The sequence below is a fragment of the Hippopotamus amphibius genome, chromosome 1 (genome assembly GCF_030028045.1).
Source record: "Hippopotamus amphibius kiboko isolate mHipAmp2 chromosome 1, mHipAmp2.hap2, whole genome shotgun sequence".
NCBI lineage: Eukaryota > Metazoa > Chordata > Mammalia > Artiodactyla > Hippopotamidae > Hippopotamus > Hippopotamus amphibius.
Window position 1 is genome coordinate 34,519,984 of NC_080186.1, and position 10,417 is coordinate 34,530,400.

Genomic DNA, 10,417 nt, shown 5'->3' on the forward strand with positions numbered 1-10,417 from the left:
TCCAATATTTGGTCTTTGATCCTGTCTCTGATATAGGGCGCTAAATCCCTTGGAATTTCCTGGGTGATAGGAGGGTCTTTTGTTCTAATGAAATGACTCTGGGTCGACTCCTAGATAACTCTTAGATGGGGGCTGGTTACCAGAAAGACCAAGGCATGATAAGAAGCTTGGAATTCCACACCACCACCATCCCCCCACACACCCCCTCCCCTTCCAGAGAGGTTGAAAATGGAGTTAATAATTGATCATGCCTACATGAAGAAGCCTCCATAAAAATCTTAACAGAAGGGGTTCATAGAGCTTCCAGGTTGGTAAACACATCCACATTCTGGGAGGGTGATGCAACCTAACTTCACAGGATCAGAAGCTCCTGTGCTTGGGATCCTCCCAGATCTCACCCTATGTATCTATCTGTTCATCTGGCTATTCATTTGTATCCTTTATCGTATCTTTTAATAAACCGATAAACGTAAGTCAGTGTTTCCCTTGAGTTCTGAGAGCTGTTCTAGCAAATAACTGAATCCAAGGGACAGGAGGTCATGGGAACCTCCAATTTGTAGCCAAGTTGGACAGAAATTGTGGCTAATCTGGGGTCCTACTATTTGCCATTGCCCGTACAGTGTGTGGGGGCAAAGACTTGTGGGAATGAGCCCTTAACCTGTGGCATTTGATGCTGTCTCTAGGTTGATTGTGTCATAATGGAGTTAAGTTGTAGGACACCCAGCTGGTGTTGCAGAGAATTGCTTGTGAGGAACCTACACCACCCCCCATCCCCCCTTCCAGACACACACACACATCTGGTGTCAGAAACGTAAATGTGGTAGTGATGTGAGAGTAAAGGAGAAACACAGGAGGAAGACTGGGTTTTTCTAACTCAATAACCATTGCAAGAAACGGGGTAAAGGATATACAGGGCCTCTGTACTATCTTTGCAACTACCTGTGAATATAAAATTATTTCAAAGGAAAAAATTAAAAAGAACCCCCCTCCCCCTACAGACTTTGTAAAATAAATGGTGTTTGGACAGTTGATTATATATTAGGGAGAAAATAAATTTGGATCCCTATATTACAATATACATAAAAGTCAATTTCTAGAGTATTAAAGACCTTAATATGAATAGGAAATTATTAGAGAAGACAATACGGAAATTGTGACTGCAACATAAGAAAATATTTCTTAATATTCAAAAAAGAACAAACCAAAAGGAAGAATATCAATAAACTTGACTAAATTTATATTAAGCATTTTGATTCACATAAAGAGAGTGAAAACATAAGCTACAAACTGTGAGAATAATTCCAACACGTAAAACTGAGTAAGATTTAATATCTAGACTATATAAATTACTCCTATACATCAATAAGAAAATGTCTTCTCAATTAGCAGAATGGACAAAGAAATGAATGGTATTTTCACTTAGGAGAAAGCAAAATAATCTATAAACATATGAAAAAATTTTCCGGTTCACTTGAAACCAGGGAAATGTAAGTTGAAATCATAATAAAATCCAATTACATAGCCACCAAATGCAAAAGTTAGATAATACCAAACATTAGCTAGAATGTGAAGTAAAGGGAACTTTCACACAAATATGATGAAAATGATGATTTCATGGTTTTGAGTTTTATCTATGTTATTGCATGAAGCTGTATTTGATTTTCACCACTCTGTTGTATGAATACTATTGTATTAGGGGAATGCCACAACTTATCTATTCTCTTCATCAAAAGCACTAAAGCCAGACTGTTTTACAAGGGAATCTTTACTAAACTTTCTAAGGAACAGATAATTCTTACCTTATTCATGTTATTCCAAAGGGGAGAAATTATCCAACTCATTTTTAAAAAATTTTTTATACAGTTTTAAATTTATTAATTAATTTATTTTTTATTTGTTTATTGGCTACATTGGGTCTTTGTTGCTGTGTGCAGGCTTTCTCTAGTTGCAGCGAGCAGGGCTACTCTTCATTGCAGTGCGTGGGCTTATTGCCGTGGCTTCTCTTGTTGCAGAGCACGGGCTCTAGGCTCATGGGCTTCAGTATTTGTGGTGCATGGGCTCAGTAGTTGTGGCTCGTGGGCTGTGGAGTGCAGGCTCAGTAGTTGTGGTGTATGAGCTTAGCTGCTCCACAGCATGTGGCATCTTCCCAGACCAGGGCTCGAACCTGTGTCCCCTGCATTTGCAGGTGGATTCTTAACCACTGCACCACCAGGGAAGCCCATACAATTCATTTTTATGAGGTTAATATAATACTGATACCAAGACCACTTAAGGGTTGTAGAATGGACAACCTCAGTTGTGAACATTGATACAAAAATTCTAAATAAAATATTAAAATTTAAATCCAGTAGTAAATTTAAAAATAATATATTACATACAACCAGAGTACAGCTTATTCTAAGAATGTAAGGATTTTCGAAAATTAGAAACTATCGGTGCTTTTGGCTTCCTGACCCACTTCTTTGTAGGCAATAAATAGCACAGGCAAGGAGAACAATCCAAGCAGTAAGCCACTACAGTTACTGTGATTCAGGCCAAATTATATGGAGGACCAGGGAATGAACATCTGGGGTTCATTCATACAGCAAGGCTAATGATTTCAACATACAGAAAAAACAGATGTGCAACCACATGTATTATTAACTTTAACTAGACTGAAGTTGACAGGAAAACACCTGTCTATGGATCCAGAACCCAGAAGCTCTCCTGGGTGTAAAGTCTCAAGATAATGTTTTCTTTCAGGACATCATGTTTTGGCTTCTGCGTAAATCCCTGGTAGGTGCCTCCCCTGATCTTCCTCAAGGTAGAGTTAACATCTCTAACCTTCCACTTATTTCATTTGCAGGTGGTATTATGGCCTTAGAAGATCACTATTTTACAACCATCATATAATGAATAGATTCAGGTAAGGATCATCTATGGATGCTAAAACTATTCAGTGAAAGATTGTTGTGGAACAGGATATTTACATGGTTTCAAAATATCATTCCGTAGGTTACTTGATTAACTATGAAGAGGAAAAGGTAACTTTAAAACGGAATTCTGATGGATACCACCTGAAACAAATGATCAAACTTACCATCATCAATAACAAACTGACATGGGCCTCCTGATGTGATATAATAGGAAGTACACAACATCACACATATTGTATTTTTGCCAAAAATGATTAACCTAAATCCAGATTGTGGGACATTCTAAAAGACAACTTGCTTGGACTCTTCAAAAACAGCGGAGTCATGAAAGACCATCTATATATATATGTGTGTGTGCAGGCGTATATGCACATCTGTGTGTACTGTTCTAGATTAAAGATAAAGATTACAGGATATTAAAAAGGATTGACAACCAAATGCACTGTGGGATCCTTAATTGGATCCTAAAAAAATTGGATCAAATAAAAAAAATTATAAAGGAAACTGGCAATAATTGATGAAATTTTAGTATGTTATTATTGTATATTATATATATTAATGTTAAATTCCTTGGATGTGCTAATGGTATTGCAGATATTTAGGAGAATGTTGTTGTTAAAGAGGTACGTGCTGAAGTATTCAGGCATAAAGTGTCGTTATGTCTGGAACTTTCAAATGGTTCCGCAAAAAAGAAAAAAGTACATAGATGGACACTTAGATAAATAAAATGTGGCCAAATGTTAGCAATTGGTGAATCTAGGTAATGGATAAACTATTAATTCATTTTATGCCATAAATTCCTTTTCTGGGGATTATTTTTCAAAATAAAAAGTTGGGGGAAAAAAAAAGAAAAAAAAAGTGTACCCAGTACAGTTGGAAAAACGCAAGGGCAGCAAGGGAGAAAGGATATGCAGTGCAAAATTACAGAAACTTTCATCTTACTTGGTTAATCACCCACTGTGTTCTTGAAACCCTCACTTTTGTGGTCACAAAAATGGAAATATTCCATACTTTTTGTTTTTCTCCTCTCTTTTCATAAGTTCTGACTCATCTGAATAGCTTCTCCTGAATTTACTTAGTGAATTTCTTTGTAGTTAACCTTGATGCCTTTCCCACCTCCTCTATAATAAATTCCCCTTCTCAATTCCCCCTGTTGATCAATGCTGTCCTTTCAACAAGTGGAATTCACCTTAATAGCTTAAAGGTGAAAACTATATGATTGTTTCCCTCAGTGCAAGGAAAGCATGCAATAAAATTCAGTGCCTCTTAAAAAGTGAGAAAAGAACTTCCTTAATATGAAAAAGAGCATCTGTAGCAAAACCTCCATCAACCCTCATACATTAAAGTATGAATATGCTAAAGAACCTTAGAAGCATTTCCTTTAACACTGATAATGAAGTGGGCCAATAAGATGCAGGGTACTTCTATCACCACCAATGTTTGATATAGTATTGGAGGTCCTGACCAATGCAGTAAGACAGAAGACGAAAGAGTAACTATAAGGATTGGAAGAGATTTATTTGCAGATTATATGATCATTTGCATAAAAATAATCATAATAAGAATAGCTAACAGGTACTGAGCACTTAAGATATGCAGGAGCTGTTCAGCAAGCATTACATGTATAAATGCCACTTAATCCTACTTTAAAACAACCCTAGAAGATAGGTATAACAGTTATTCCCATCTTACAGATAGTGACACTAAGGCACAGAGAAGGCAAGAAATTTGCTCAAGATCAACCGAAGCAGTGTAATTCTAGGGCGTTAAGTTTTAACCACTCTTCTATATTATAACTTTACTGTCATCAATACAACTTGCGACAGACAAAGAGGTATGAGAGGTATTCAAGAGCCGATGCAAGAAAATGAATATGTCTTTAGAGCTAGAGGAGAAGGCGTAACAGTGGTTCTCAACGTTGGCTGCATATTAGAATCACTTGGAGAGCTTTGAAAAATCCTGATGCCCAGGCTGCTCCCAGACCAATTACATCAGAATCTTGGAAGAAGGGTGGAAAGGCCTCAGTATTTTTTAAAGAACAATTGCATTAAAACATCTTAAGAGAACTCAAGAATCCACTCAAATTGTGGTATAAGTTTCCTTTCTTGCAAGCTGGGTGAGGTTGCACACTCTGGGCAGATGAATCACAGAAGGGTGTAATTTGAACCCAGGAGAAGCATAGGGACTAGAAGTCCCCCATTGTGGTGGAGACTATAAAGAGGGCTCAGTGTATCCATATGTGGCTTAGGTAGAGTCATCCTGAAGCCTGCAAAGCTCAGGTGTCAAATCTCTGACTGATAATGACCTTACTGTGCTAATAAATTGTCAATCCAATAACCTCGACTTGTTTAAGGTGTCAACCTCAGCCTTCCTAGGAAGATAACTATATCACAGTGAGGAATTGTTGAGCTGGTTACCTCAATGTGGCCCCCCAGATGGTAACTCTATCATGATTGTGAACTGTTGACCCAGTAATCTGAACTCCCTGGAGATGCTAGAACTTCTTTCTCCATGAGTAAGTGGCTTTTCAAGTCTGAAAAGGCTTAGAATTAAATACAGAAATGGGGACTCCCTGGTGGTCCAGTGGCTGAGACTCTGCACTCCCAATGCAGGGGTGCCTGGGTTTGATCCCTGGTCAGGGAACTAGATCCCACATACCGCAACTAACAGTTCACATGCCGCAATTAAAGATCTTGCAAAGAAGATCTCACACGCGGCAAAGAAGATCTCACACGCGGCAAAGAAGATCCTGTGTGCGGAAAGTAAGACCCAGTGCAGTTAAATAAATAAATAAATATAATAATGATAAATAAATCAAATCTATTGTATACTTTTGTGTTTAAAATAACTGTGGGTATGTGTTTGATACTTAAAATGTAATTTTGAAATAATATGGCATATTGTAGAATCTGAGAGATTACCCTAATTTGATAGATTAGAACTATGAAATGTAAGGAAATTTCAGTGTTTGTAAATAATAATATTATTTTTTTAAGTTTTTTTTTTTTGGCTGTCCAGCTTGTGAGATCTTAGTTCCCTGACCAGGGATTGAACCCGGGCCCTTGGCAATAAGAGCACAGCGTCCTAACCACTGGACCACCAGGGAATTCCCATGTCAATAATATTAGAATAGTAGATCTACTAGATCTATATGTTATTTATATATATGTAACAAGTTTTTGTTAAGTACTTGGGAAGAATTTGCTCATTAGAGATGAAACGATTGAGTAGGCATATGATGGGTGTAAAATGAAAAGAGAATATATGAAATTTATATTCTGTTTACAATGCTTAATGAAATTACATTTTATACATTTAAAAATGGGATTAATTGTTTAACAGAGTTTAGATTGTTCTGCCTGAGTTACCTGAACTTAAGGCTAATCATTATTTTTATATAAATATAATGAATTTAAAAATAGAATAATATATTTGTAATTTGAACTTTTAAGTCAAATAAAACCAAGGTTTGAGTTTGTAGATAATAAAATTTAATATTAATTTAGAACTCAAGATGCTGTAGTCTTTTGTGTTCACAAAATCTGCCCTCAGACATGAAAAAAAATCACATCAACACTGTTATTATCTGCACTTAACTGATGAAGAAATGGAAGCTCAGAAAGGTTAAGAAACCAGGAATCGAAATAAAAGGAATACAAATTGGAAAAGAAGAAGTAAAATTGTCACTCTTTGCAGATGACATGATATTATACATAGAAAACCCTAAAGACTCTACCAGAAAAGTGCTAGCACTAATTGATGAGTTTAGTAAAGTAGCAGGATACAAAATTAATGCACAGAAATCTCTTGCATTCCTATACACTAACAATGGAAGAGCAGAAAGAGAAATTAAGGAAACTCTCCCATTCACCATTGCAACCAAAAGAATAAAATACCTAGGAATAAACCTGCCTAAGGAGGCAAAAGATCTGTATGCAGAAAACTTTAAGACATTGATGAAAGAAATCAAAGACGACACAAACAGATGGAGGGACATACCATGTTCCTGGATTGGAAGAATCAACATCGTGAAAATGACTGTACTACCCAAAGCAATTTACAGATTCAATGCAATCCCGATCAAATTACCAATGGCATTTTTCACAGAACTAGAGCAAGAAATCTTATGATTTGTATGGAAATGCAAAAGACCCCAAATAGCCAAAGCAATCTTGAGAAGGAAAAATGGAGTTGGTGGAATCAGGCTTCCTGACTTCAAACTATACTACAAGGCCATAGTGATCAAGACAGTATGGTACTGGCACAAAAACAGAAAGGAAGATCAATGGAATAGAATAGAGAACTCAGAAGTAAGCCCAAACACATATGGGCACCTTATCTTTGACAAAGGAGGCACGAATATACAATGGAAAAAAGGCAGCCTCTTCAATAAGTGGTGCTGGGAAAATTGGACAGCAACATGTAAAAGAATGAAATTAGAACACTTCCTAACACCATACACAAAAATAAACTCCAAATGGATTAAAGACCTACATGTAAGGCCAGACACTATAAAACTCCTAGAGGAAAACATAGGCAGAACACTCTATGACATACATCAAAGCAAGATCCTTTTGGACCCACCTCCTAGAATCATGGAAATAAAATCAAGAATAAACAAATGGGACCTCATGAAACTTAAAAGCTTTTGCACAGCGAAAGGAACCATAAACAAGACTAAAAGGCAACCCTCAGAATGGGAAAAAATAATTGCCTATGAAACAACGGACAAAGGATTAACCTGCAAAATATACAAGCAGCTCATGCAGCTTAATACCAAAAAAGCAAATAACCCAATCCACAAATGGGCAGAAGACCTAAATAGACATTTCTCCAAAGAAGACATACAGATGGCCAACAAACACATGAAAAGATGCTCAACATCATTAATCATCAGAGAAATGCAAGTCAAAGCCACAATGAGGTATCACCTCACACCAATCAGAATGGCCATCATCACAAAGTCTGGAAACAACAAATGTTGGAGAGGGTGTGGAGAAAAGGGAACTCTCCTGCACTGTTGGTGGGACTGTAAGTTGGTACAGCCACTATGGAAAACAATTTGGAGGTTCCTTAAAAAACTACAAATAGAACTACCATATGATCCAGTCATCCCACTCCTGGGCATATACCCAAAGAAAACCATAATCCCAAAAGAAACTTGTACCATAATGTTTATTGCAGCACTATTTACAATAGCCAGGACATGGAAGCAACCTAAATGCCCATCAACAAATGAATGGATAAAGAAGATGTGGCATATATATACAATGGACTATTACTCAGCTATAAAAAGGGATGAGATGGAGCTATATGTAATGAGGTGGATAGAACTACAGTCTGTCATACAGAGTGAAGTAAGTCAGAAAGAGAAAGACAAATATTGTATGCTAACTCACATATACGGAATCTAAAAATGGTACTGATGAACTCAGTGACAAGAACAAGGATGCAGCTACAGAGAAATGGACTGGAGAACTCGAGGTTTGGGAGAGGGCAGGGGGTGAAGGGGAAACTGAGATGAAGCGAGAGAGTAGCACAGACATATATATACTACCAACTGTAGAATAGATAGCCAGTGGGAAGTGGTTGTATAACAAAGGGAGTTCAACTTGAGGATGGAAGATGCCTTAGAGGACTGGGACGGGGAGGGTGGGGGGGACTCGAGGAGGGTGGGGGGGGAGTCGAGGGAGGGAGGGAATACGGGGATATGTGTATAAAAACAGATGATTGAACTTGGTGTACCCCGCAAAAAATAATAAATAAATAAATAAAATTTAAAAAAAAAAAAGGAGAAAAAAAAAGAAACCAGGAATCAGCTCCATGCATGTGTAGCTTTAATGCCCGTGCTCTTTACCAGTGTGCATGTGGCTTCCCTGATGGATCAACCTCCTGAAAGTCAAGTGACTTCAGAATAATTAAAGAAAACAATTTGAAGTGACTTAGTCAGTGTCTGCTCGTATGCATTATAGGTTGACTTCAGAGCTAAATGGTCAATTTCAGCTCAAGGAAAGAGACTTTACTGGTTCACGTGACAGAAAATTCTGGCTTCAGGCAGAGTTGCTATAGACTCAAACCCTGCTTCTCTCTGTCCATCTGTCTGTGTCGGCTCCATTCAGACACGGGCTCTCTTTTCCCTCATGCTGCAAGATGACTGGCACTCTCCCTGTGGGCTGCCTCTCTTCCAATGCTCCCACAAAGGAATCATTGCATTTCACTGGCTCGGATTAGCTCATGAGTCTATTCTGGAACTAATTATGGTGGCCGAGGAAATGTGATGTTTTAAATGGCCATGCCTGGGGTCTCAGGTTGACCCCTAGAGTTGGAGGTGGAGTCAAATCCACCACAAACATATGGGCTGAGAGTTGGGAGGGAGCAGTCCTCCTCGAGAAGGGTGATTGGATTACAGGCAGCAAAAACAGATGTCCGCTACAGTGGGCAAACTTCTCTCTTACTTAAGTGCCTCACTATATCATTCATATGTACTGCTGACAGACTCTTCCTTTCAGCCAAGAATCACGATACAACACTATAACTTAACTGTGTGTCCTTTATTCTTCCCATTATTGCATTTTGAGGACAGGGATATCTGTCTCACTTTTCATCAGTGACCAACATAAAAACTGTTCAGGGATTTGTCTAAATGAATGAAATCCAGATTGCAGGAGCCTGGGTTTGTTATCTCAGAAAAGAAATAAGGATTAAGTTGGTACAGCCACTATGGAAAACAATTTGGAGGTTCCTTAAAAAACTACAAATAGAACTACCATATGATCCAGTCATCCCACTACTGGGCATATACCCAAAGAAAACCATAATCCCAAAAGAAACATGTACCATAATGTTATTGCAGCACTATTTACAATAGCCAGGACATGGAAGCAACCTAAATGCCCATCAACAAATGAATGGATAAAGAAGATGTGGCATATATATACAATGGACTATTACTCAGCTATAAAAAGGGATGAGATGGAGCTATATGTAATGAGGTGGATGGACCTAGAGTCTGTCATACAGACTGAAGTAAGTCAGAAAGAGAAAGACAGATATTGTATGCTAACTCACATATACGGAATCTAAAAATGGTACTGATGAACTCAGTGACAAGAACAAGGACGCAGATACAGAGAATGGACTGGAGAACTCGAGGTTTGGGAGGGGGCGGGGGGTGAAGGGGAAGCTGAGACGAAGCGAGAGAGTAGCACAGACATATATATACTACCAACTGTAAAACAGATAGCCAGTGGGAAGTTGTTGTATAACAAAGGGAGTTCAACTTGAGGATGGAAGATGCCTTAGAGGACTGGGACGGGGAGGGTGGGGGGGACTCGAGGAGGGTGGGGGGGGAGTCGAGGGAGGGAGGGAATACGGGGATATGTGTATAAAAACAGATGATTGAACTTGGTGTACCCCCTAAAAAATAATAAATAAATAAAATTAAAAAAAAAAAGAAAAAAAAAAGAAAAAAAGAAATAAGGATGATGGGAAAGTGTTTTTAT

General features: G+C 38.0%; 1 protein-coding gene and 1 non-coding gene across 3 annotated transcripts in view; one reads left to right on the plus strand and one right to left on the minus strand.

The window, feature by feature from the left end:
* Positions 1–6,389, plus strand: part of ZNF691 (zinc finger protein 691) — a 30,604-nt gene extending 24,215 nt beyond the window's left edge. For both annotated transcript variants that reach the window (XR_009049618.1, XR_009049620.1), the window contains exons 2-3: positions 2,846–2,905; positions 2,995–6,389. The gene's annotated coding sequence lies outside the window, so the exon portion shown is untranslated. The remainder of the gene's footprint in view (positions 1–2,845; positions 2,906–2,994) is intronic.
* On the minus strand, positions 5,949–6,021 carry TRNAK-CUU (transfer RNA lysine (anticodon CUU)). The gene has a single exon. It is a non-coding gene; the product is annotated as a tRNA-Lys (tRNA).
* Positions 6,390–10,417: the final 4,028 nt, after the last annotated feature.